We start from the raw sequence: 25,202 nt of genomic DNA, 5'->3' as shown, positions 1-25,202 counted from the left end.
CTTCTTGGGGTGACCCTGCGGGTGGCCACGCCTCACACTGTGGCTCCTGAACCTTCAAGGCTATGTCCCCGTTAAGAATCAACCAGCCAGGCTGGGTTAGCTTTTAGAAACGATACCCACTCACAAGAAAGTGCAGCTAGAACATTAAGCCAGGTCCCATCACAACTGCATCAGCCTTATGGTCTGTGCCTGCTCCAGCTGTCCCGGAGGCCTATGGAATGCTCTACCCCCACACTTCGGAACCTTCTTCCACCAGGACACAGCATCTGGAAGTCCGTGGGGAGTGGCGCACACGTGGCCTCGGGAGGCTTTTCTCAGGTCCTTAGGTCCAGCTCTCTGTGTGCCTGAGGGTTGGGGTCTTTCTAGAGTCTCTAGTGGACACATCTCCACCCTGGGGTGTCATCATGGCCTTTGTCCTCATGTCTCTGTTACTGCTTCAGGTCTTCCACAGCCATCGGCCACTAGGGCTCTGGTGGACATTACTACTCCTGCTGTTGGGGTCCCACTGCTCATGAAATATCTGGGTCTCCCAAACCCCCACGGTTGCCTGGACAACCTCAGAAGCAACAGGAAACTGAGTCGACCACAGGTCAGAGACATCATGGCCGGTGAGAGGCAGCTCAGTTTCCCCACCCCCACCCCAACTATCAGAGGCAGCAAAGGAAAGAACAATAAAGGTTGGTCACCTCTTTAAACAGCCCACAAACTACCAGGTCTTGTGGCTTAGAAGCCGATTGAAGGAGTCCTCATTGTCACCCACTAGAAGCCCTTTAGTCTCCAATGACCAGAAGCTGACTCCAGCCCTCCCAGGTACCTTGTGGTGAGCCGGAGCCCACCAGGGAGTGTGTGTGTGTGGGTGCGTGGGGGTGTGGGTGTGGGGGGGTGTGGGGGGTGTGGGTGTGGGTGTGGGTGTGGGTGTGGGGGGGTGTGGGGGTGTGTGGGGGTGTGTGGGGTGTGTGGGTGTGGGTGGGTGGGTGGGTGTGTGTGGGGGTGTGGGTGTGGGTGTGGGGGGGGTTGGGGGGGTGTATGGGGTGTGTGGGTATGGGTGGGTGGGTGGGTGTGGGTGTGTGTGTGGGTGTGGGCAGGTGTGGGGGTGGGGGTGGGGGTGGGTGGGTGGGTGTGGGGTGGGTGTGGGGTGGGTGTGGGTGGGTGTGGGTGAGAGCCAATCTGAGCCTTTTCTCTGACAGTGACCCTGGTGTTCAGAAACAGTATCCCCAGGAGCCCAAAGCTGACTTCCAGACAAGCACTTTGCGGGGGAGATCAAAAAGGACATTTGAATGGACCAAGGACCCTCAGAAATAATGCACAATTAACTGAGAAAGTCACAACTGGTCCTAGCCTTTGATTCCTCTCCAGGCCATGAAGCAATCAACATTTATCATGAGCCTACTATGTGCCAGGCACTGAACTATGGGCTCAGATTAGACCCCAAGAAAGTCCAAAGCAAAAAAAAAAAAAATGTCCTCCCCACCCCCCATTCCAAATCAGCAGAGTGTCACTTCTATGGTAGGAAAGATTAGGGAACAAAGTGGCTATTGATTGGAGGAGAACTGAACTAATGACAGGCTAGGGATGTAACTGAAAGCCGGTATCCAGTCAGCTTGCCAGGAGGACCTGGGTTCAAATCCTGCCTCTGGACCATCTTGCTGTGTGACTCTGGGCAAGACCCAAGGATCAGACCAAAGACGGCAGGTACAAAGCCTGATCCCACTGTCTACAATTGTATAAGCACCAACAACAGGGGAAGAAGCCCAGAGTACACTCATCCCTCTGGGCTTCCTCTAGAGGGGGGGCTTCCTCCATCAGACTGTGTAAGGGGCTAAAATTCTAGCTAGTCTGTCTAAAATATCTAATGAGTGGTCGCCAATAAATTATAAGCTTTAGCAAGAGTTAGGCTTTTAAGCATTTATTAAGGAGAATGAGAATTTGGTGAAGAGAAAGAGAAATGCCTAGATTCTGCTGTCTATGTCAGGGAGCTACAGTTCTCCTGCTCCATTCTCCATGAGAATCCTAGTGAAAGAGAGCACCAACCTTGCCCCCTCTTCCTCCCACCAGGCAACGTCACTTCCTGATGCCAAAGGAAAGCCACATGGCTTCCCCTCAGACACCTTCTCCTCATGGCGGAGCTTTCCTACAGTAAGTCTCCAGCAGGTGGCATAGTTCCAATCGTTACAACTGTAAGCTGCTTGAGGACAGGCAGAGACTTTCTGAGTGCCGGCACATTCCAAGGAGGCACTTAATGTGAGCTTATGGGGTCAGATCAGGTGAGAGTTAGAAGCAGAAGGGGCTGAGTGGTCCAACACCCTTCTGTTAATTAATACATCAATCAATAGAGTAAATGAGCAATAAATTAAAGCTCACACCTATCAGAGTGGCAAAGATAACAAAAGAGGAAAATATTGGATGTTGGAGGTGACGTGGGAAAGCTGGGATGCTAATCCACAGGTGGAGTTGTGAACTGATCTAACCATTCTGGAGGGCAATTTGGAGCTATGCCCAAAGGGCTATAGAACCGTGCATTCCCTTTGATCCAGCAATACCACAGCTATGTTTCTATCCCAAAGACATCCCCCCAAAAAGAGAAAAAGACCTATTTGTACAAAAATAGCATCTCTTTTGTGATGGCTAAGATTGAAAATCAAAGGAATGTCTATCAATGGGAGAATGACTAAACAAGCTGTGGTACATGATGGTGATGAAATATTATTATGCTATAAGAAATGACAAACAGGATGATTTCAGAAAGCCCTGGAAAGACCCGTATGAACTGACATGTAGTGAAGTGAGCAGAACCAGAAGTACACTGTACACAGAGACAGCAATATTGTTTGATGAAGAACTGTGAATGACAACTATTCTCAACAATACAATGATCCAAGACAATCCCAAAGGACTAATGATGAAACAGACGATCCACCTCCAAAGAAAGAACTGACATTGAGGGAACACAGACTGAAACAGGCTATTTTCCCTTTCTTTCATTTTTCCCCTTTTCTTCAAGTTTTCTTATACAAAATGGTAATGTTTTACATAATCATACATGTGTAACCTATCTGATTACTGACTCAGGGAGGGGTGAGGGGATGGTGGGAAGGAGCGATAAAAATTGGAACCCAAAACTATAAATAAAAATATCTATTACTTTAAAAAATATAGAAGCCCAGAGAAGGGAAAGCACTTGTCCCAGTCACAGGAGGGGTGGCGAGAGAGCAGGCCAAGAAGCCAGGCCCAAGGCTGTCCCCTCAAACTGTGGCTGTCCCCTCAAACTGTGGTACCTCCCAGGGTTTGAGTCAATCACTTGGTGCCAGCATCACCCCAACATAGCATCCCCCCACTCTGCCAGCCCCCTGACTGTGATCTAACCCACCAAGAAGGGAAAGGCCAAATCTGGACTGTCCCTAAGGGGGCCCTCAATGGCCAGTCCTCCCATTTACTGACCCCTACTGATAAGGACCCTAGAAAAACAGCTTCAGCGTCCAGCATAAACCGCCCGAGGGTGAACCCTGAGCATCCTGCTAGTTTCAGCCAGTAGGGAAATCCCAAGGAGAGCTCAAGGGATTTTGGTACCTTTACTCCATGATCCTCAGCATCTCCTTAGTGATTCAGTTGGTCAGCACCCACACCCATAGGAAGCTGACCTAAAGGAGAGGCCAGGCCTCCAAAGAGCAGGACACACGGGAAAGTCCCATGAGGCATTTCATGAGTCTTTAGCTGGTTAGCATCAGGTCTGGGCCCCAACCCCACAAAGAGTCCACCAACTGTGGCCTCCTGCCATGCTGGATGAATGAGCCTCTTTGCTTCTTCTGGGAGGAGTTTGTTTGTAGGGGTGACAGGGAGAGGGGCAGGAACCCTCACTTCCTTCAGGGGTGAGGGAGGCATGGAGGGCAGAGCTTACTAACTTCTTCAAGTGTGTGAAAGGACCAGAACAGCTCCTGGCCAGTGATTGGCCAGGATGGAGGGACAGGGGTGGTGGCAACAACGTAAAGCCCTCTCCCAAAGCGCTGAACCAACAGAGCTTAGGATGGGATCCTTCAAAAGAGAGGGATCAGAACTGGGCGGGGGGGGGGTCACTGATAAGGACAATTCCCAGCCAGGAAACTGCCTCTTCTGAAGCAGGTCACCCCCACTTCTGGTATTAGAAATTTCCCCGGGGGGAACTGGGAGGGAAAGAAACGAGCTCAGTTCATAGAGGTGAGACTAGAACCCAGATCCTTTTGCTCCCAGATGACTGTTCTCTCTTCAAGGCCCAGAGGGATTCATGGAGGCTCGCTGAACCCTAAACTCTTGATTAAAACTTTCTTATAGCTAATTATCCTATCCTAACAACAAGAAAATAGCCCTCAAGTTCCTTTGTCTCACCAAGTCCCCAGACACTCACCCCTCTTGGGTCTTACCCAGCCTCCTGTCTGTCTCACCAACTGACCCTCGTCCACCAATCCATTTTATCCCTGTTTCTAATTATTCCACTTACCTTTTCTTCCTTGCTTTGCCTTGAATTGCCTCCTACCTTCCCCTATCACTCTGGAGTCTACCTCTTCAGGTTCTGCTCCCTATGGGTCCCTCTTACTCCTTTTATCTTCTTAATTATCCTTGATCTGGCTCCTCCTTTGACTCATGTTTGAGCCTGAAGATTTTTCTCCTTAGATTTTCTTCAATTTCTATTTTGCCAAGTTTTTCCTCTCCCCATTCATCTTCTGACCTACTCACTGGTCCAAACCACCCTCCCCCAGCTGCCTACACTATTTCCTTATTACTGTTCATCTCTTCTTGCTCTTTCCTCCACAGTCTTCTCCCACAAAACCAGACTACCAAATTACGAGGGGGTTTCAGATAAACGTATCTAACAACATTTCTCCCATCTTGTACTCAAGATATTGATTTTCTGGACCCAGATGTAAGACTTGTTTGTTTGGGTTTTTGTAAGACTTGTTCAAAAATAGTTTCTCTCGATTGAATTTGACTCAACAGTCTAAATTAGGGGTCAGCAAGGAATGGCCCATATCGGGCTAAGAATGGACTTTACGAGATAAAGATGTAAAAAACAAATGTAAAAGTCACAAAAGTATAAAACCATTCTTATCTCCAAAGCTAAAACAGATGGCAGACTCTGCCCTCCGGCTAGGGTCTGCCAAGGCCACATCCTGAGCCCTGAGGATCCTGGCCTCCAGTGAGTAGTTGTCCTCTCAGTAAGTACTAATGGACATCTCTAATTAAGGTACTAATGAAAAATGTCAGTAGCGAGCTCCACTAGAGACTTCCTTCCAAGTTGAAATTAAGCAATAGATCAGATGAGAAGTGGGTGGTCTTGAACCATGGTGGGTGTAGTGGGAATGGAGGAGGATGGCAGATGGCAGAGGAAGAGTCAGCAGGACTTGGCCATTGACTGGCAGGGAGGGCTGGGATTGAGCAGGGCCCCATCCTTCAGCTCACACCCTACCTGCTCCATGTAGTGCTCCCAGAGAGTCCGTGGATCCCTCCATCCTCCACTGGAGCCCTAGCAGCATTTGCTTTCTGAGCCTCAGGACAGAGCTCTGAATGACATTTACCCAGATTTCCATTATCAGTTAATTGTTCCAGCTGTGTCTCATCTCAACCAATTAGAGTAGGAGTTCCCTGGGAGCAGGAACAGCCTCTCTTCTTCCGCCTCCCCCCCCCACAGCTTAGGACCAGAACTAGCACCCCAAAAGAGGAGCTAAATGAAGGAAGCTCTGTGCCTTTAGCAGCCTGGAGGATCCCAGGGGTATGTGAGTGAGATTCCAAGCCGGTGCTCTGCATCCAAAGTTAGTGCTCCTTCCTCTCCAGAGGTCTGCCTCTTTGGCCAGGTGTGGGCGGTGTGCGGAGCCATCTACTGGCTTCGGTCACTTCAGAGAACTTGGCAGCACATCCTGGGCCCAAGTGGGCAGCCCCACGTGAAAAGACCAGTCAAGGGCTGTGCGTGAAGGGCTGCTAAGGAGGCTGAGGTTGGAGAGCTCAGAGCACAGTGGGATTAATGAGACTGTCCAGAGCTTATTGCAGATGGGCAGCTGACAGCAAGCTGCTACCTGTGCATGGAAGGGCCTGTGTGACTAATGGACCAAAGATGGGGAGCATCTGCAGCAGCTCCATGGTCCTTGGGGAGTGTGTGTGTGTGTGTGTGTGTGTGTGTGTGTGTGTGTGTGTAGGTGGACATGGAAGGAGGGGCGAGGGGGAAGAGTTGGGACAGGGGATAAGCGCTGACCCCATCACTGCCTCAGCCAGAGCTACTGGTGACTTCATTTGGGCCAGGGCAGCTTCATCGTCCTCACCCTGAAAAATGGCTTTCCTCAGACACCAGGACCCAGATGTTGTGCCAAAGAAAACTGGTGTTATCAATGGACATCACTCAGGCTAGTCCCACCATGAATGAAACCCAAACCAGAATCCCAGCAAAGGGGAACTTGGGAAACTTTCCTCCAATACTGTCAGGATGCCTCCAGGCCAACTGAGAGCCCAGAAGCACCTTGGACAGCTCAGATGTGCCCTGGAAGTCCAGGGTCTGAGCTGTGTGGCCCTGCCCTCATGGAGTTTACAATCCGAGCATCTTCTGTGTCATGACCACCCACACCTTGGGCAGCCAATCTGGGGAAGCCTTGTGTGATGTGTAAAAAGTTCATTTCATTAATTATGGCTAATGAATAATAAAAAGATGGCCATTTGGCCTTCTCTAGTAAATTAAAGATGGATGATGAGGGGCCTCTCAATGCTTATATGCCCTTGGAAAACAGGCAACAATCAACTCTAACTGGTTAACAATTAATGAGAGAATGGATATTATAATGAGGTGTGGACCCATTCTAATGAAGGACTGATCACTCAGTCTTGGATAGACTTATCTCTACCCAGACCACCCCTACCTAGGGCAATCTAGACAACCTGTCTGACCAGAACATAGGGGTCTGGAACTCCCCTGGACTAGAATCTTCCCTTTGATCAGATCTAGGTTTTCCCAGTTGGGCAAGTCTTGCCCCAGATTTCATCTCAGCATCAGCCCTGCCCTTCAGAGAACTAAACTTTGACCTAATCTCCAAATGAGGAAATAGGAAGGGAAAAAATCTTGCCCCGCCCCAGTATTAACAGTGGGTTACTTAATAATCATTTCTCTCCCTAGGGACCCCTTCTCAGAATCACTCTTCTAAATGCATATAATACGATACATGGGATTAAAACAGAAACCGGTTCTATTGAAATACTTTGTTAAAGTTCCCAGATCCCGCTTAGCCCCAGGAACAGTAACACTCAACTTGACGCTGGCTTGAACAAACCAGTTTATGGATAGGATAATCAGGGCAGTGACAGACTGAGGTCTTCACTTTCGGTCCTCTCCATGGGACACAGTCCAGGCCAAACGCCAGCAGCCAGCATCTGTCATCCTAGGGCCAGCCTCCAAGGGGGTGCTCCTCACCCCCACTGCTGGTCCCCAGGGGTCCCATCACATCTTGTCCCATTTTTAGAGACCGTGAATAATCTCAGAGAAGTGACATGACTTGGCTTTGGGTGCACGGCTGGTGAGCAGCAGCAACAGCAGGAGTAGACCAGACCCGGGTTTCTCCTGGTGTCCAGCCCCCTCCTCTTTGTCCACTTTGCCTTTATCCCTCTGCCTCTCAAAGGAGCTGACACGTGCCCTGCAGCCACCCCCACCCACACCCCTACCCCAGCCAGTGTTGAAAGTCTCCCTCCCTATACGTGATCTGAGCAAGTTTCTCCTGAGCCCAGGCCAGGGCTGTCTCTACCCTCTAGGGTGAGTGAGCCCAGGGATGAGCCCTGGAGCCAGGGGCGTGGCCATGGCAGAACAGCCCAGCCAGTCTTCTCAGCCTGTTGCCCCATCTGTTCACAGTCCCTCAAAGGGCATTTCTGTTTCTGGAGGAAAATGCCTCCCCCTCTCGAGGGGAAGGACAGCTCTGATGATCAGACAGAATTCAGGCCAAGGTGATGCTGGAAACTGGGAAATAAATGGCAGCCCCTTTTCCTCCAGGAGCTCACAAAATGCTTGGGGAGAAATGGGGGGGGCAGTGAGAAGCATTTATGTAGTGCCCACTGTGTGCCAGGCATAGTGCTAAGCATTTGACAAATGATCCTCACCCATTGTGAGGTGGGTGCTGTTATTCCCATTTTATAGTTGAGGAAACTGAGACAGGGGTGACATGACTAACCTAGGGTCACACAGCCAGTAAATGTCTGAGATGGGATTTGAACTCAGGTTTTACTGACTCCAGGCCAAAAGCTCTCTCTACCGAACCACCAGCTTCCTTACCTACATGAAAATGAGAAAACAACCCATGGAAGTCAGCAAGGTGTACCATGGGAGCTGGGAACAGCCAGGCCCTGGCTTGACCACCACTTTCCTGGGGGACCCAGGCCATGTCCTCTCCCTGGTAACCCTAACTGGCAGTTTTCTCCTCACTAGGATGAAGGGCAGCTGGCTCAGTGGACAGAGCACTGGGCCTGGAGTCAGGAAGACCTATTGTCATGAGTTCAGATCTAGCCTCAGACACTTACTGGTTGTGTGACCCTGGGCAAGTCACTTCACCCTATTTGCCTCAGTTTTCTCATCTGTCAAATGAGCTGGAGAAGGAAATGGCTGACCATTCCAGTATCTCTACCAAGAAAACCCCAAAGTGTGGCACGAAGAGTCTGATAGGACTGAAAATGACAGAATAACAACAAGGACAAAAGATTGGGGCTGGCACTGATGTTATAGGAGTCTATGAGAAGGGAAGTCAGAAGTCCAGGAAGGGTTTGCCCCCACATCTTGAACCTCTGGGCAGGGAGTTGGCAATACAAAGCCTCTGAGGGACCGAGGCTGAGAGAAACACAAGAAAAAGGCCTCAAAGCCCAATGACAGGGATAGCCAAGGAGAGCTGCCATGCCAAGGGGAATTCTGGACATCCTTGGCTGACAAGAAGAACCTGCCATGGACTGGAGCCCAGAGAATGATGCCCAGGGTCCTGAGCTCCACCCCTTCACCCCTGCCTCCTTTAACGTTTACAAAGGGGGGGATCTGTAAAGAGGGGGCACAAATATTATTGTCGCCATTTGGCAGATGGAGAAGCTGAGGCTCGGAGAGAGGGAACAAGCTGTCCCAGTGGCGTGGCTAGTCCCTCGTGGCCCTGGCCCGAACTTCCTGGCACACTGGGCTTTCTCTCCCCACCTAGGCATCTGGGGAGAGGCCACTGGAACTCTGGAGAGCCCCTCATCTCACCGCACGCCTGCAGAGACATACCTGACACGGAATACTTGTCCCGGAGCATGCAAATCGAATCAATTCTTGGCTCCTGAAAGTTTCCTTTAAAAATATAAATGAGGATCATATATAAAGAAGGTGATTAATATCCACCCTGCTCCTCGGACAGCATTAGGTTCATTTATTAAATTACCTCAATCTGTGTTTTAATGAGTGAAGGATACAGTGCTCACTCTGTCATCCATCAAAATAAACCCAGGAAATACTTAGCATTATAATCATTTTTCTTGTTTGAACACGAGTTATGAAACATGACTCTCACTCCCAGAATGCCGGGCTCGCCTTCTGAGCCAATCTGTTTTCACAGGTGCGGCCAATATTCGGGTTTCGTTTCATTCTCCAACTGCTGAAAATCCAAACCACGTTTTCTGTTCCTTCGAGGTGCAGGCTGCCTCTCCCTCCGCATGGCGCCCATTATTAGGGAGTCATTACCACAAGCTCCCCCCGCCCCAAGTGCTCATACTTCTGATCTAAAAGTTGCTTAGTAATGAAAACCCCACACTTGGCCATGGCTCCCTGGCCCCACGGGCTGCTGACAGTGTGGATGGATACACTCCTGCCTCTGGTTTGGACTCCCAGGCTGGGGCACCATTGCCTTTCCCTGGGACTGGGCAGCCCCTGTCTGCCACAATGTAGCCCTCTCCTCCCCCAACAGTTCTGACTGCTCTCCAGCAGCAGCATGCCCTGTGTGCCCATGTCCCCGAAGGCCAGGAATCTCTTGGCATTACACCAAACCTTGCCCAACTGGGTGGGAGGTAGGCAGGGATTTCAGAGCCTATGGGATGCCTTCCCCAGCCTGCATCAAAGTCAGAGGAAAAGCTTGGTAGTGCGTTCACTTATCATTAGGGACATGGAGTCTGGGGGCAGAAAACGAGGAACAGAACTCACAAGAGAGCAGGAAAGGGAAGTGGAGCCTGCCAAGGGCTAACCTACCAATGGAGGGATCCAGCCATACTTGCTGGAGGGATCAAGACAGAAAGAAGGCTGAGCCGCTGGGGTTTCTGAGCCTGTTCTCCCTGTGTCCAATGCAGGAGTCTGAGGCAAGTCCATGAGAACCGCTCCAGAGAAAGCCCCATCACTCGTTGGGAAGCCAAGAGCCACCCAGCTGTTGCCCCCAGCTCCGGACACTCAGCTTTCTGGGGAAGACTGACCAAACCTTAGACACTGTGCTCTCCTCCTGGGAACCAAATAGTCAAGAGCTGTTTCTGGAGCCAGCCCTGGCTGTCTCTGCTGAGGCGCTCTCTGCAGAAGGGAGAGCTTTTACATGGAGAGAAGCATCGGGGCTCGGCAGACCCCCTGACCAAGTGCGGCAGTCACGTGAGGAGAGCCCGATCCTAGAAGGGGCGCCCAGGACCACACAGCGCGGGCTCTGTCTGCAGTGAGAAGAACAAGATAAAAATGGGTGCAGGGAGGGGGCCACGGGATGATGTTAACAGACAACAAAGAGAAAAGGGCGACTCTGTGGCTAATTGGCTTCCATTTTCTTTGTCAGGGAGAATGATTTTCAGACTGAAAAGAGCTGAACAAACATCGTTAAGAAGGAATCGAAGTCCATGTCAAATTAGGAACTTCTGAAGGAAAAGGAGATATTTAGCCAGAGAAGAGAAGCCGGGGCGGGGGGAAGGGGGAACATCCAGTTTTCGGGTGCTTGATGGGCTGTCAAGGGGAAGGAGTCTTGGTTTGTCCCCTTGGGGGACCTGGCACACAGAGTTAACAGCAATGGATGAAAGTTACAAGGAAGCCAATTCCGCTCTGCAGATGAAAGAGCTTTTTAATCATTCCAACAAGACAAGAAGGGAGTGGGCAGGCTTGGGAGGCAGTGGATTCCCTGTCACCAAAAGGGTTTGAGCCAGGGTGGAATGAGGATCTGCCAGGCCCCGGGCAAAGAACACTACTGACTGCAGCAAAGAGACTGGACCCATGAACGCTTAGGATTGAGATGGGCTGAGCTTCTCCAATTCAATAAAGGAGGTGAGGAACCAGAAGGCACCGTCACGGCCCAGCACCAAGTGAGCTCGAGGGTCCCGGCCTAGAGGCCTGCCTACCAGAACCCTGAGAATCTGCAGGGGCCTGGCTGGATCCCTGGCATCAGGAGTCTGCGCCCCTGGGGGTGGGGAGGGGAGGCTGGCACCCAGGAACTAGAGAGATGAACTCAGTTTTCAAGAGAGTGAGGGCAGGTGGGTTCTGGAAACTCGGGCTTGCTGAGTTCAGTTTTAGAGCATACCATCAGAGGAGGAGGAGGTGAGAGCTGAAGAGTGAGGTGGGGTTAAGGTGAGGCCAGCAGGGCTCCGAAGAACAAACCTTGCTGGGTGAACCTTAGCTCCTCTGACAGGACTCTAACCAGAAAGGAGGTTGGGTAAGCATTTATGAAACACCTACTATGTGCCAGGCACTGTGCTAAGTACTAGGGTCACAAATACAAATAAAAACCCAGTCAGTCCCTGCCCTCAAAGAGCTTACAGTCTAAAAGGGGAAGACATACACAAAAGAAAGCTGAGAGGTAACAGAGAAGTCCAGAGAAATCCCAAAGCAGAGCAGAGTCAGTAAAAGGGGAGAAGACGGTGTTGGGAGCCCAGGAGTACCCAGTCCCACCCCCCCAGCCCCAGCTCAAAAAGTACCATTGAGTATCCAGGTCGGTGGAATCTTACAACCTCCTGAGATTTCCCAGTGAAGAGTTTCCAGGGAAGGACAGGTCGGCTGTAAATCCAAGAGGGGAGAAGTGGGAAATGAGGAGGGTTCATTGTCCCAGCCCTCCCTGGCCCTGCCTTCAGCATCTTCACACGGGTCACATCTGGGTCTTTTCCCTTTTCCTGTCTATGACTTAGGCTCTATGCACTGCCATGGCTCCTGCTCCCGCCTGGGAGAGTTATCTTCTTCCCTGGGCCCAGAGAAGGGGGCTGAGGACTGTAATGAAAAAGAAACCATGGTGCTTCTCCAGCATTAATTAGCAACATAAGAGACCCAGGGATGTGCAGAACCGCAGGGAGGGACCACGAGCCTTCTCAGAGGAGCAGCCTCCTCTGGCCTCACCCCAAGCTGTCAAACAGTTCCCAAGCCCAAGCCTGGTACTCCAGACCGGGTAAGGACTCAACACGTGGGCACCAAAGCAAAGCCTGGTTGTGGTCACAGAGGATGGGAAGGCAGCACACTCATGATAATGAGGATAATCCATCCCCTCCCTCGCTTAGCTGCCTCTAAGCCGCCCTAGGGGAGCACTAAGGAAGGGGAGGCTTTGGAGGAGAATTTGAGCCCTGAAGTCGAACCCAGATGAACAAATTCAGGTCATTCGGGCAGGCAGAGAGCGCCCCACCCCGACCCTTGGTCCTGGCAATGAGCTCAGCAGGGCTTTATCACTGCACAACCTTCCCGACCCCTCCCTTCCCGGTCCGACAAATGACCCAGGGAGGCCAGAAAGGGAGAGGCCTGAGGAAAGGCAAGCTAGGACGACACCCTTCAGACGGACTCAATACAAAGAGCCTTGGAGCAGGGTTACAACACTCCTGGAAACCTCAGGGAAGTCGCTTGGATGCTCTCTGCCTGATCTTCCTCTCTTGGAGAACGAGGGGCAGATGAATGATCCCTGAGGGCCCTCCAGCTTCAATGCTCACTTGTAAGGGGCCAACCCAGAGGGTGCCTGGGTCCCCGAGGTGTGCCCTGCACTGTTCAATGTCACCTGGGCTTCGACTCTTCCTACTTGTTCGGCCTTTGGACCTCTGCTTTCTCCTCCATAAAATGGGGGCCTTGGACTCGCTGGACAGAGCAGAGCAGCGGTCACTGGCCTGGGGCAAGGTGCCCAACGTCCGGTCTCTTCCCCCAAGACAGGACTTTGGTAGAATGTCCTGTGTGTGCGCATCTAGCAGACTGATGACACAATGAGTCGAATGGCCTTTAGCAAAGAGGCTCCGGGACAGAGGGGCCCACCAGGCCGAATGCTTGGGAGAGCAGAAGATGAGCGCGGTTGCACAATGTGCCCAGTGCGGCAGCATCAGGGAAGGCTAATCAATCTCCCAGCCACAGATTGGAGGTGACAGAGTTCTCTCAGCTTGTGGGGGAGAGACAGAAGAGAATTCACATGGAAAAGAGACGACACCTCCCTCACAAGGGATCAGGAGGGAAAGCCCCACCCATGAGGACACGGCCGGTGACCCGTTTGGCCGCCACTGCCCAAGCAAGGCCTGGCCAACCGATAGAACACAGTGAGGTGGCTCATGATGGATGATTCAGCAAATCCTTTAAGACAGAGGGCCAGGCTCCCAGGGACTTTCCCCATCAAAAACAAGGCTCTGAGTCCAGGGGCAACTTGATAGCAGAGACACAGGCTGCAGGAAGCAGCATGTCAGGACCCTGAGCTCCATCAGCTCCTCTCTCCATTTATGAGAAGGCCTTTCCAGGCTCCAGCGAGGGTGAAGGCAGCAGCAGAGAGCAGGGGTGGGGGAGGGGAAAAGAGCAGGAATGCCAAGAAGCAGCTACAAAACACTCAAATGCAAAGACAAATGAGCCAACAGAAAAGGAGCAAAGAAAAGGACAAGTGAAAAAGGCTTCAAAGCCATGTGTAGGAAAAGCCCTGGCAGTCTGATCATGGGAGCAGGCCTACACTCTCGGGGGCACTGCCCTGCCTTGGGGTCAGGGCTGAATGGGTTAAAGGGGGTCATTCTGCATAAGCCCAGAAGACTAGCCCCTGCCTCTGCCCCCTGGGGCCACTGGACCACATCTTCTGCAAGAGAAATGGGTCCAAATGGGGCCCAAGGTCACAGAAGCTGTAAGCATCAGAAGCAGGCTAAAGGACACTCATAGAAATGAAGCAACAATTAACACTAACACATAGATAATAAGCAGGACTTTGAGATGAGCTTGTACAAAGCCAGAAACCACATCGGGAACCAGATCTGGAATTAAAAGACTCCACAAATATCAGGAGAAGGAACTTATGAAGAAAATGGCCAACGTGAGAATGTCATGGGCTGGGTTTGCCTAGATTTTAACAACAAATCGGGTAAAGGACAAAGAGCTGGAAAGCAAGGCAGGGAGAAGGGGGAGCACCATCTGGGGAATGGTTGACCCAATTATAGCCTATAAATGTGATGGAATGCTATTGGGCCATAAGAAATGATGCAGGGGTTGGTTTCAGAGAAATCTGGGGAGACCTGCATGAACGGATGCAGAGTGAAGGGAACAGAACCAGGAGAACCATGAATAAAATAACAACAAAATACCAAAGATGACCCACTTTGAAAGACTTGGGAAGTCTGGTCAAAGCAATGAGATACCACAGCCTCAGGATTGATGACTCAGTCCAGAGTGAGGGGCACATTTTTAGACATGGCCACCATGAGAATATGGTTTGCTTGATCAGACCCATGTGATGCAAGGGTTCTGTTTTACTTTTTTTTTTTTTTAGTGAGGCAATTGGAATTAAGTGACTTGCCCAGGGTCACACAGCTAGTAAGTTAAGTGTCTGAGGCTGGATTTGAACTCAGGTACTCCTGACTCCAAGGCCGGTGCTCTATCCACTGCGCCACCTAGCTGCCCCTCTGTTTTACTTTTTGTTTGTTGGGTGGGAAAGAGATAAATGCTCATTACTTTTAAAAAAAATAAAGCATTTGCTAAAGTGTCTCCTACTAGTCTTGGCATTTCTGCTCAAATGCTCCAATGGACCCATAATCTCAGTAATTTGGGAGATCCTCCAACAATTCCAATGACCTCTGTCCTTCCCCACCTGCCAGCCCATCCCGAGTATCATCTGTGTTCTTCCCCAAAAGTTCCCCAGAGGAGCTTAACTCCGAGTGCTGGAGCTTACTCCTGATTGCAGGGCCCTCCTCTCTTCCTATCAGACAATTCCCCAACGAAATCCTTTACTCCCATTCCGTAGAGAGGACCCAAAAAGAAGCACTATCAAGGTAGCAAATGAGAAGTTGTCCAGTGAGGCTTCCCATGCCTAAAGTAACCCATCAGCCAATGTGTATAAAATAATCTGGTGGGGTAATGATTATCTTTCTATGTGCTGCCCCCAATTTGAGCGGGAGCTCCTTGAGAGCAGGGACAGACAGAGGAGTGGTTACAGACCAAAGGGAAGGCAGACAGCTATCCATCCCTTCCACCTCGCGACTTTCCCCATAGCGATGTTGATATATTGCCGGACAGGGTAAGGAACGAGATGGGAATTTGGGGGCGAGTTTCATGGAAGCTGCAGATGACAGGCAAAGGCCAGCAGACAACACAGAGCCTGTGACCACATATTTAATCCAAGTTTTGCTGTAAACATCCCAAAAAAAAAAAAGAAAAAAATTCAGACTTCTTTGTGGTACCAAGGGATGGCCAAAAAAATTTGTGAGGATTTCCCAGATCACGGGGGCACTAGGTCCCTAACCCCCATGAGGTAGAAGGGACAACAACTATAGGCAATACTAATGGAAGGCCTCAGGGGAAGGGGGGAATTCTACTGCTACACAAGTAGCTAGGGGGCACCAGAGAGCGATGTGCCCAGAGTCAGGAAGAGCTGGGTTCAAATCCTCTCAATCATTTACTATCTGTGTGATCCTGGGCAAGTCACTTTGGTTCTGCCTCAGTTTCCTCATCTATAAAAGAGGGCTAGTAATAACTCTGACTTCACAGTGTTATTGTGGGGGCCAAATGATGGATTGAAGTCTTATCTCTCTAGCCATCTACCCATTTCTTATTTTACTTCTGCTTGTGAAGGATTCATTCAAGAAGCATTTCCTAAATACTTATGAGGTTCCAGGCCTTGTGCTAGAGGCTGGAGATAAACAACATCAGAGAGTTTCCATGTATTCCCCTGGCTTCCTTCAGGTGCCCCCTTCATTTCAGTGCCTTCCCCTGACCATTATCCAATTGGTACATAGTTGTTTGCATGTCCTCCATCAGATTGAGCTCTTAGAAAGCAGACTTTTTGCTTTTCTTTGAATCCCTGGTGCTTATCCCAGTGCTTTGCAAATAGTAGACACTTAAGAAATGCTGAGTGACTGCCCTCCATGATGCCATGCTGGGAGGAGTAGCTAGTGCACAGAAAAACAGGGGCAGTATCCAAAAAAAGATGATGGGGGAAAAAACAATTTAAAAAAGGAAAAGGAAAAGAAAAAATGGTGATGGCAGGCCAGGCCTTGGAACTGGATCTAAGAGATGAAATATTGTAGGGATGATGTCCGACACTCCCACTTGGGTCCAAAACCGTCGTGCTCAGAAGTACAAGGTACGAGAGGCACAGCTGGGCAGACTCCTCAAGGCAGGGGCCTTTTGGTGAATGAATTCACCAGGATGAATGTTTAGCACGTAATGTGGTAACTGTGATGTTGCCAGGGTGATGCTAAATAGGCAAAAAATTTGTCTTACAGTAAATTGAGATGTGCAGCCTCCAGGGTCCAGCTAGGTGGCGCTGCAGTGGATAGAGCACTGGGTCAGGAAGACTCATATTTCCAAGTTCAAATCTAGCCTTGGATACCGACTAGCTGTGTGACCCTGGCCGAGTCACTTCACCCTGTTTGCCTCAGTTTCATCATCTGTAAGATGAGCTGGAGAAGGGAGTGGCAAACCACTCTAGGATCTCTGCCAAGAAAACCCCAAATAGGGTCACAGAGAGTCAGACACAACTGAAAACTGGGGGGGAAGGGGGGGGAATCATCACAATAATAACCTGAATTTCTAGAGCATTTTGTCATTGCTCCTGGAGGTGACAGGGAGCCCCTGGACTTTATGACATGCTGAGACCAGTGCTTTAGGAAAATCCCTTTGGTGACTGAATGGAGCCTGGATTGGACAGGGGACAGCTGGAGGCAGGCAGGATGGCCAGAGTCCAGGTGTAAAGGGATGAAGGTCTCCACCAGGGTAGGGGAAGTGTGAGAGGAGAGGAGGAGGCAGATCTGAGAGAGGCCACACTGACAAACCTTGGCGCCATATTGGATCTGTGGGGTGAGAAGGGGTGAGGAATGAGGATGGTTGTTGTGTCAGGAGCCTGAGGGACCAGGAGAAAGGTGTTGTCCTCTGCTGGAACAAAGAAGGTGGAGGGGTGGGAGGGGGCAGGTTTTAAGGGGAAAGATCATGAGGTTGTTTTGCACATGTTGAGTTTAGAGTCTGCTGGACACCCAGTACAAGACACCTGAAGGGCATCAGCAGACAGACTGGAGCTGGGGAAGCAGCCTTGACAATCATCGGCACACGGGCGGAAATTAGATCTGGGGTCCTGATGAGATCACCAAGCGAAGGAGTCTAGAACAAAGCTTCTTAAACTGTGGGGTTTGTCCTGATATGGGGTCACATAACTGAATGTGGGGGTGTGAAAACTTGGCAACAGTAAGAGGTTATGTACGCCCACTTTATATACCTACATACCCGGGATCATGTAAAAATTTCTTGGTCAAAGAGGGGTCATGAGTGGGAAAAGTGTGAGCAGCCCCGGTCTAGAGAAAGAAGAGCAGAGGGTCCAGCCCAGAGCTCTATGGGACACTTAATACTAGAGAACATGACTTGGCTGAGGAGCCAGCAAAGCCAGTCAGAATAATTCTGGGGTTTTCTTCCCCTTCATTCAACAGCATATGTGTAGGAGCAAAGTGGGGACTGACCTGAGACTGAGGCCTGGCAGGACCTAATTGGAAGCATCATAAGGTGAGCAGGGCTCAAGAGAGGAAGACGGTGTAGTTGAATTGGTTCCCCAAGGGGTCAAAATGAGGAAAAGAGGTGAGAGGGGCTAGTACAAGGGAAATGGCCTGGGGAGGATTGGGGGATCCAAGGACTGGAGGTCACCATATGGATGAAGAATAGGGTACATAAGGGAAGGCAGAGAGAGATGAAAGCTTAGTAGGTCATGGTTAGAGAAAGAGATTTGGGGATTCTTGGAGGTGGAGTGGAGGTGGGACACTTGTGGGTGATGGTGTGACCATCTTTGTAGGGGGTTGGGGGGGGGCAGTGGAGGAAGAAGCTCAGGGTTGAGGAACTGAATGGTTAGAGAGTTTAAAGGAGAATCATTAAGTATGTTGAAGTCACCTAGTACTGAGGCCTTGAATCAGACAGAAGCATTTGTCCCTAGAGAGGTGTCTATGTAGACTGAAGTCAACTGGTGACTACCAGAACACAGGTAGGTCATTGTGTTTGGTTTTGGTACAGCCATTGACTAGAAAAGCAGAATATGTGGGTCAAAAGGAATCTGTCGGGCAGAGGGAAGGGACCCTAGAGATTCTCTGCTCCAACCACAAGAAAAACCAAAAGCCTAAGGAGACTGTGACTTACCCAAGGTCACACAGGTAGACAGGATTCTCACCAAGTCCTTGGCCTCCAAACCCAGGACTTTGCAGTGGTGCCAACCAGGACTGCGCTGGTAAATGTTTAACAACCAGCTTTCCAGAGTTAAAAATGTACCACATAACAAACGAGCTTATTCTTCACTGTTAGCATTTTTCTGTCACCTTCTCAAGTCTAGACAGTCAACAAAGCAAGAAATCAAGCCTTGATTTGTAGCTTTGTCAATTCCCGAGATATCAATGTTCACCTGGAAATTTAATAACTAGCTCTTGTACACTGGCACAAGCTGGCCCCAGGGTTCTGTTGGAGCCACCGAAGGACTGTCTGACTCCATTAATTAATAAATAAGCATTTATTAAGGGCCTGCTACATGGCAGGCCCTGTGCTACGTGCTGGGGCACTGTCCTTGGCCGCAAGGAGCGTATAATCCAGTGGGGGAGACGACAAATCAAGCTACAGGGGGGAAAACAGGAGATCATTGAGAGGGAGGCACTAAAATTAAAAGAGGCTGGGAAGGCTTCCTGCAGGAGGTGGGATTTTAGTTGGAACTTGAAGAGAGCCTGGGAGATGAGTAATCTGAGTGGAAGGGGGAGAGCAATCCAAGCATGGGGAATGGCCAGAGCCAAGAGATGGGGGTTGGGGGGACAGCATCACTGGATAGGGAGGGAGGATACTGAGAAGGTAGGAGGGGGCAGATTATGAAGGGCTTGAATGTCAGAGCATTTTGTATTTGCTCCTAGAGGTGATAGGAAACCACGAGAGTTTATTGGGCAAGGGTGACATGGTCAGACTAGAACTTTAGCAAAATCATTTTGGTGGCTGAATGAAGGATGGACTGGAGTGGAGAGGGACCAGAAAAAGGCAGACCCCCCTCCCCCCCACACACCTAGCAGTTACTGCAATAGTCCAGGCATGGGGGGTGAGGGTCTGCACCAGGGCAGAGGCTGCATCAGAGGAGACGAGGGGATGTATATATAGGGGAGATGCTGCAGAGGTGAAATCGACCAGCTTTGGCACCATATTGGATCCAGGAGTGAGAGAGAGTGAGGAGTCCAGGATGACTCCTAGAGTGTGAGCCTGAGGCACTTGGAGGAGGGTGGTCCCCTGGTAAGTAATAGGGAAGGAAGGAGTGGGGGAAGGATCAGGGGGAAAGATAATCAGTGCTGAGTTTGAGCCACCACATCCCCTCACCCCCATCATCAGGGTTCCAGAGTCCTTCCTGCTCTGTCAGATTTTACTCTGGGTTTAGTTGTGTTTACAAATCCCTCCCCAAAGGGGTTTAGTTCCCCCAGAAATCTGGAAATGAATTATTTATGAGGCTCTTTGTTTAGACATGGAATTGTAATTGCAAGTGACCTTCATCCTAAGGCACTTCTCTCCACCCTAAATGGGAGGGGGCTTCACCACTATCATATAACAACAAGGGGAAGAAGTAAAGCAGACCCTGCACCCAAGAGTGCCCCTGATAACTCAGATGCTTCTCTTTGGGGGAAGTACATCCACAGCTGTTGTAATGCTTCAGGTATTTTTTTTTAACCCTGTGGCCAGTGTTGTCAGTGGCAAAGGTAACTGAGCATAAGCTAATGTCCCATTTCCATAGTGCTATTTTAGAGGCTGACACCTTAGCAAAGAAGAATAAAAGCCCATGGGAATTTCATCTGTCCTGCACCTGGGAAAACTTGGAAAACTCTTTTCACCTCCGTGAGCCTCAGTTTCCCCGTGTGTAAAATAGCTTGGACTAGATGTCCTCCGAGATAGCTCTGAGTTCTATATCCACAATACATGTCTTTGGCCTCTATTTGTATCACAAGTACTTAACACAGTGCCTGGCACATAGGAGGCACATTGTTGTTGTTCAGTCATTTTTCAGTCATGTCCAACTCTTGGCAAAGATATGGGTGTGGTCTGCCATTTCCTTCTCCGGCTCATTTGACAGATGAGGAAACTGAGGCAAACAGGGTAAAATGACTTGCCCAGGGTCACAAAACTAATAAGAGCCTGAGGACAGATTGAATTAATGAAGATGAGTCTTCCTGACACCCATCAATCCATCCACTGCATCATCTACACCTAGCTGTCCAATTGGGGGCATATAGTAGGTACTTAATAAATGCATATTGACTGACTTGCCCAAGAATCCTAGAACTGGAAAGTCAGAGTTGGGATGGCCCCTACAGCCCAGAACCTAGAATGTAGAATTCTCCGTGTTGAGCGTTCTCACTTGCTATCCTGCCATGCCCAGACTTCTCTCCTTCCTTGTCTCTACTGGCTAACTTCCCTGGCTCCCTTCAAGTCTCAGTTAAAGTCTCATCTTCCTGGTGCCCCTTAATACTACTGCCTTTGTTCTAGCGAAGGTTAATCTCCCACTGACCCTGTCTACACTTTGCTCCTTGTCTCTACCATTAGACAGACTGTGAGCCCCTTGAAGACAACAGACTGTCTTCTACCTTTTTGTGTCTTCATAGCACAGTGTCTGGCAAACAGTAGGTGCTTAATTATTTCTAACTCTTAGAACACTGAACACAATGTCAGAACTGGAAGGTATTTGGGGGAGAAGAGAATGGCAGAGCCAGGGGCAGCTTAGAAAATATAGACCATCAATGAGAAGAGGGTCTGTTAATCAGTCAAAAGGCACTTATTAAGCATTGACTATGTTCCATTCACTGTGCTGAGTTCTGGAGATACAAAGAAAGGCAAAAGACAGTCCCTGCCCTCGGGGAGGACTACAAGAAAACAAATACATATAAACAACACACATACAGCATAAAAAGGAAGTAATTAACAGAGGGAAGTTGCTAGTATCAAGAGGGTTGTGAAAGGCTTCCTGTAGGAGTTAGGGATTTAGCTGGGACTTGAGGGAAATTGGGGAAGTCAGAAGGAAGAGAGGAGGGAGAATGCTCCAAGCTGGGGAGGAGATAGACAGCCAGAGACAATGCCTAGAGCTGAGAGATGGAGGGTCTTGTTTGTGCAGCAGTTGGGAAGCTAGAGTCACTGGAATAGAGTATGTGGAGGAGCCAGGGTGGGGAATATAAGGCAGAAAACAACTGGAAGGAGGTGGGGATGGGGGAGAGATTATGAACGGCTTTGAATGCCGAACAGATTTTTGTATTTGATCCTTGAGGCCATAGGGAGCCACAGGAGTTTATAGGGTAGGGAAATGACCTGATTAGACCAGTACTTTAGGAAAATCCCTTTGGTGACTGATTGGAGGATGGACTGGGGTGGGGAAAGACTGGAGGCAGGCAGATCCCCTCCCCCGTGTAGCTCTTGCCATAGTCCAGGCCTGGGGATGCGGCCCTACAGGGCAGGGCCAGCGTCAGAGGAGAGAAGGGAACATATCTGAGAGATGCTGCAATGGTGGTGAAATTGACAAGCAGTGTTGCACAGGTGAAAACAACCAGAGATGCTGGAGAAATGAAATTGGCCAGAGATGTTGCAGAGGTGAACAGGCCTTGGCATCATATTGGATCTGAGGGACGAGGGCGAGTGACTCCCTGGTTGGCAGCCTGAGGCACTGGGAAGAAGGTGCTGCCCTCTATAGTAATGGGGAAGGGAGCAGGAGGAAAGATCATGGGTTTTGTTTTGGACACGTTGAGTTTAAAATGTCTACCAGACATCCAGTCCAAGATTCTGAAAGGCAGCGATGAGAGAGTGGAGCAGGAAGGGTAGTCTTAAGAATCATCAGTATTAGAGATAGTCATTACATCCATGGGAACTGATGAGATCACCAAGGGAAGTAAGAGAGAGGGTGGAGAGAAGTGGGCCCAGGACAGAACCCTAAAGGACTCCTATGGTTGGAGGGCATTAGGGGAGGATCCAGCAAAGGAGAGAAAGGAGTGGTCAGAGAGGTAGGAGGAAAACCAAAAGGGAGGGGTGCCCTGAAAACCTAGAGAGAAGAGAGGATGGAGGCAGAGAGACCAACAGTGTCAAAAGCAACTAGGATGCACCAGAGTGCACTGTGTTCTGGACTTGGAGTCTGGAAAACCTAAAATTCAAATCTCTCCTCAAACACTAGCTGTGTGACCCTACTTAAGTCACTTCAGTTTCCTCAACTATACAATGGGCACCTACCTCTCAAGGTTGTTGTGAGAATCCGAAGAGAGAATATTTGTGAAGTTCTCAGCCTAGTGCTTGGCACAATGTTGGCACTAAATAAATGCTTGTTCCCTCCCTCAAAAAGCACAAAGAGGTCAAGAAGAAGGGAAACTGATTTAAAAGCCAGGCTAGAAAAGGCGGAATGAGGTCAGAAGTCAGACAGGAGAGAATGAAGAAGAGGACACTTAAAACAGACAATGTCAGAATGCCAGACAAAGTTCGGCTCCTCTTTCCCATCTTTCTAATCCCAGAGGAGATGGGTGTGAACTCACAGCCAAGTCTAGATGTTATGTAAGGAGAGCACTTATTGTGAGTCACACTGAAGAAAGTGGTAATTAGCTAGAGGAGCCTTCACTGGCCAACAGCCTCAGGGACAATGAGCTTGGCACCCTGACCCAAGAGCAGATGTGCTGGGGCAGCCAGGTGAGTGAGACTGCTTGGGCAGAGATCTCCGGCACCATGTAGTTCCCATCAGCTCAGCATGTCCAGAAAACCGGACTCTGGGGTAGACGTAGAGCAAGAAGGGACCCTGGGGGTCCTCTCATTCAATTCCCTCATTTTACAGAGGGGAAGACTGAGGCAATGCCAAAAAGGGAAGGGTCCTGCTCAAAGTCACAGTGTAGCCAACAGTGCTGGCTCAGCACTTCCTATGTGCTCAGCAGGAGAGACAGGGTCTCCCAAGACCTTCATCTCCAGACTAATGCAGGGACATTTCTGCCCCTCCCTGCTTATCCCCTCCTAGACCCAACCTGGCACTTGAGAAAGGCTTCTGGGATTGAAGAAGACCTGGGTTTCTGACCCTGGCTTTGCCAGTGACAGCATGGAATCTTAGGGAAGCTACTCAGCCTTCATACCTCTCAATTTCCCCCATGAAATCAGATTGAGCGGCTTCTTCCATTGGGGTTAGTTCTTTCACTCAAACGCTAGACTTTGAGCTGTGCCCACGTGTCTCATTGATGTCTTTGTGGGGAAGTGAAGCATCTAAGGATCATTAAAGCTCATGAAGAAAAAGAATCAGTCACCCTGAAGTGCTAAGGAAAATACAGCCAAAAATCAATCCATCAACAAGCAACTACCATGCCAAGCTCAATCAAAAGATTGCTGCTGGACAGCTTAATTAATCCTGAGAAAGCACGCAGAAGCCTTCAGCAAAGTCTGCACTGGCTTTTCTAGTGTGGTGTAGACTTTCGGAAGCTGGAGGAAGAATGAGAAAAACAGCTTTAAAAGAACAGCCCCTAACCATCGCTATGGAGAAAACACCAAACCCCCTTGTCAATTGCCAACTGTATATTGTCAAGACTATATAAAGACTGGAGTCCTGAAGCTTAGAAAGAGGCCATTTTTACTGACAAAACTATCCAAATGAGATATTTGGTTTTGTTTGTTTTTAGTGCTTTGCACAGTTCTTGGTACATAATTGTTATTGTTCAGTCATTAAGTCATGTCCAACTCTTCATGACCCCATAGACCACACTATCCTTGGGTTTTCTTGGCAAAGATACTGGAGTGGTTTGCCATTTTCTACTCCAGAGATTAAGGCAAACAGAAGTTAAGTGCCTTGCCTAGGGTCATAGAGCTAGTGAGTGTCTGAGGCTAAATTTGAACTCAGGTCTTCCTTACTCCAGGCCCAGCATTCTATCCACTGAACCATGTAGCTGTCTCCTTATGGTACATTGTAAGTGCCATATAAATGCTTATTCCTTTTCCCTTCTCCTTTCTCATTCCAAAACCAGTTTAAGAAGACACCCATATGAGCCCTGGCTTTAGGCATCTTTATTAGTCTTTAAAACATCCTCACATACACACCCAAAAAGATGCTTTGGAGATTTTTTTTTTTACTTCCAATGGGACTGGAAGTTTCATCCCCACTGAGGAAATAATGAACTCTGATGAATATGTCGATATCATAAGAAGCAGAATTGTTCCAGCATGGTAGACATTTCCAGACAGAAATGGAAGCCTGCAATGGGGTTTATGCAAGGCCACAAAGGGTTAATCTACTTATCCAACAGATGGAGATAAGCTTCTTTCCTAGCCCTGAGAATTCACCTGATCTAAACTCCATTGAAAACTTATAAATAATGGTCAAGGTCGGACTTGGGAAAATGTATTCTTATTTTAAAAAAAAAGAAATGACGAGGAGGATTATTTCAGAAAAACCTGGACTCGTATGAACTGATGTATAGTAGTGAAGTGAGCGGAAACTGAAGAATGTTGTGCACAGTAACAGCAATATTGTTTGATGAACTGTGAAGGACTTAACTATTCTCAGCAGTACAATGATCTCAGACAACCCCAAAGGACTCATGATAAAAAATGCTATCTGCCTGCAGAGAAAGAACTGATATCTGAATACAGATTGAAGCATACTACTTCTATCTTTCCTTCTTTCTTTCTTTCTTTCTTTCTTCCTTTCTTTCTTTCTACCTTCCTTCCTTCCTTCCCTCCTTCCTTCCCTCCTTCCTTTCTTCATCTTCTTGCACAAAATAACTAATATGGAAGTGTTTTACAAGATTGCACAACAACAATCTATATCAGATTTCTTACCATCTCAGTGAAAAGGAAAAAGAGGGAGGGAGGGATAGAATTTGGAACCCAA

This window comes from Dromiciops gliroides, chromosome 2, assembly GCF_019393635.1.
Source record: "Dromiciops gliroides isolate mDroGli1 chromosome 2, mDroGli1.pri, whole genome shotgun sequence".
Classification (NCBI taxonomy): Eukaryota; Metazoa; Chordata; class Mammalia; order Microbiotheria; family Microbiotheriidae; genus Dromiciops; species Dromiciops gliroides.
This window is presented reverse-complemented; position numbering follows the sequence as displayed.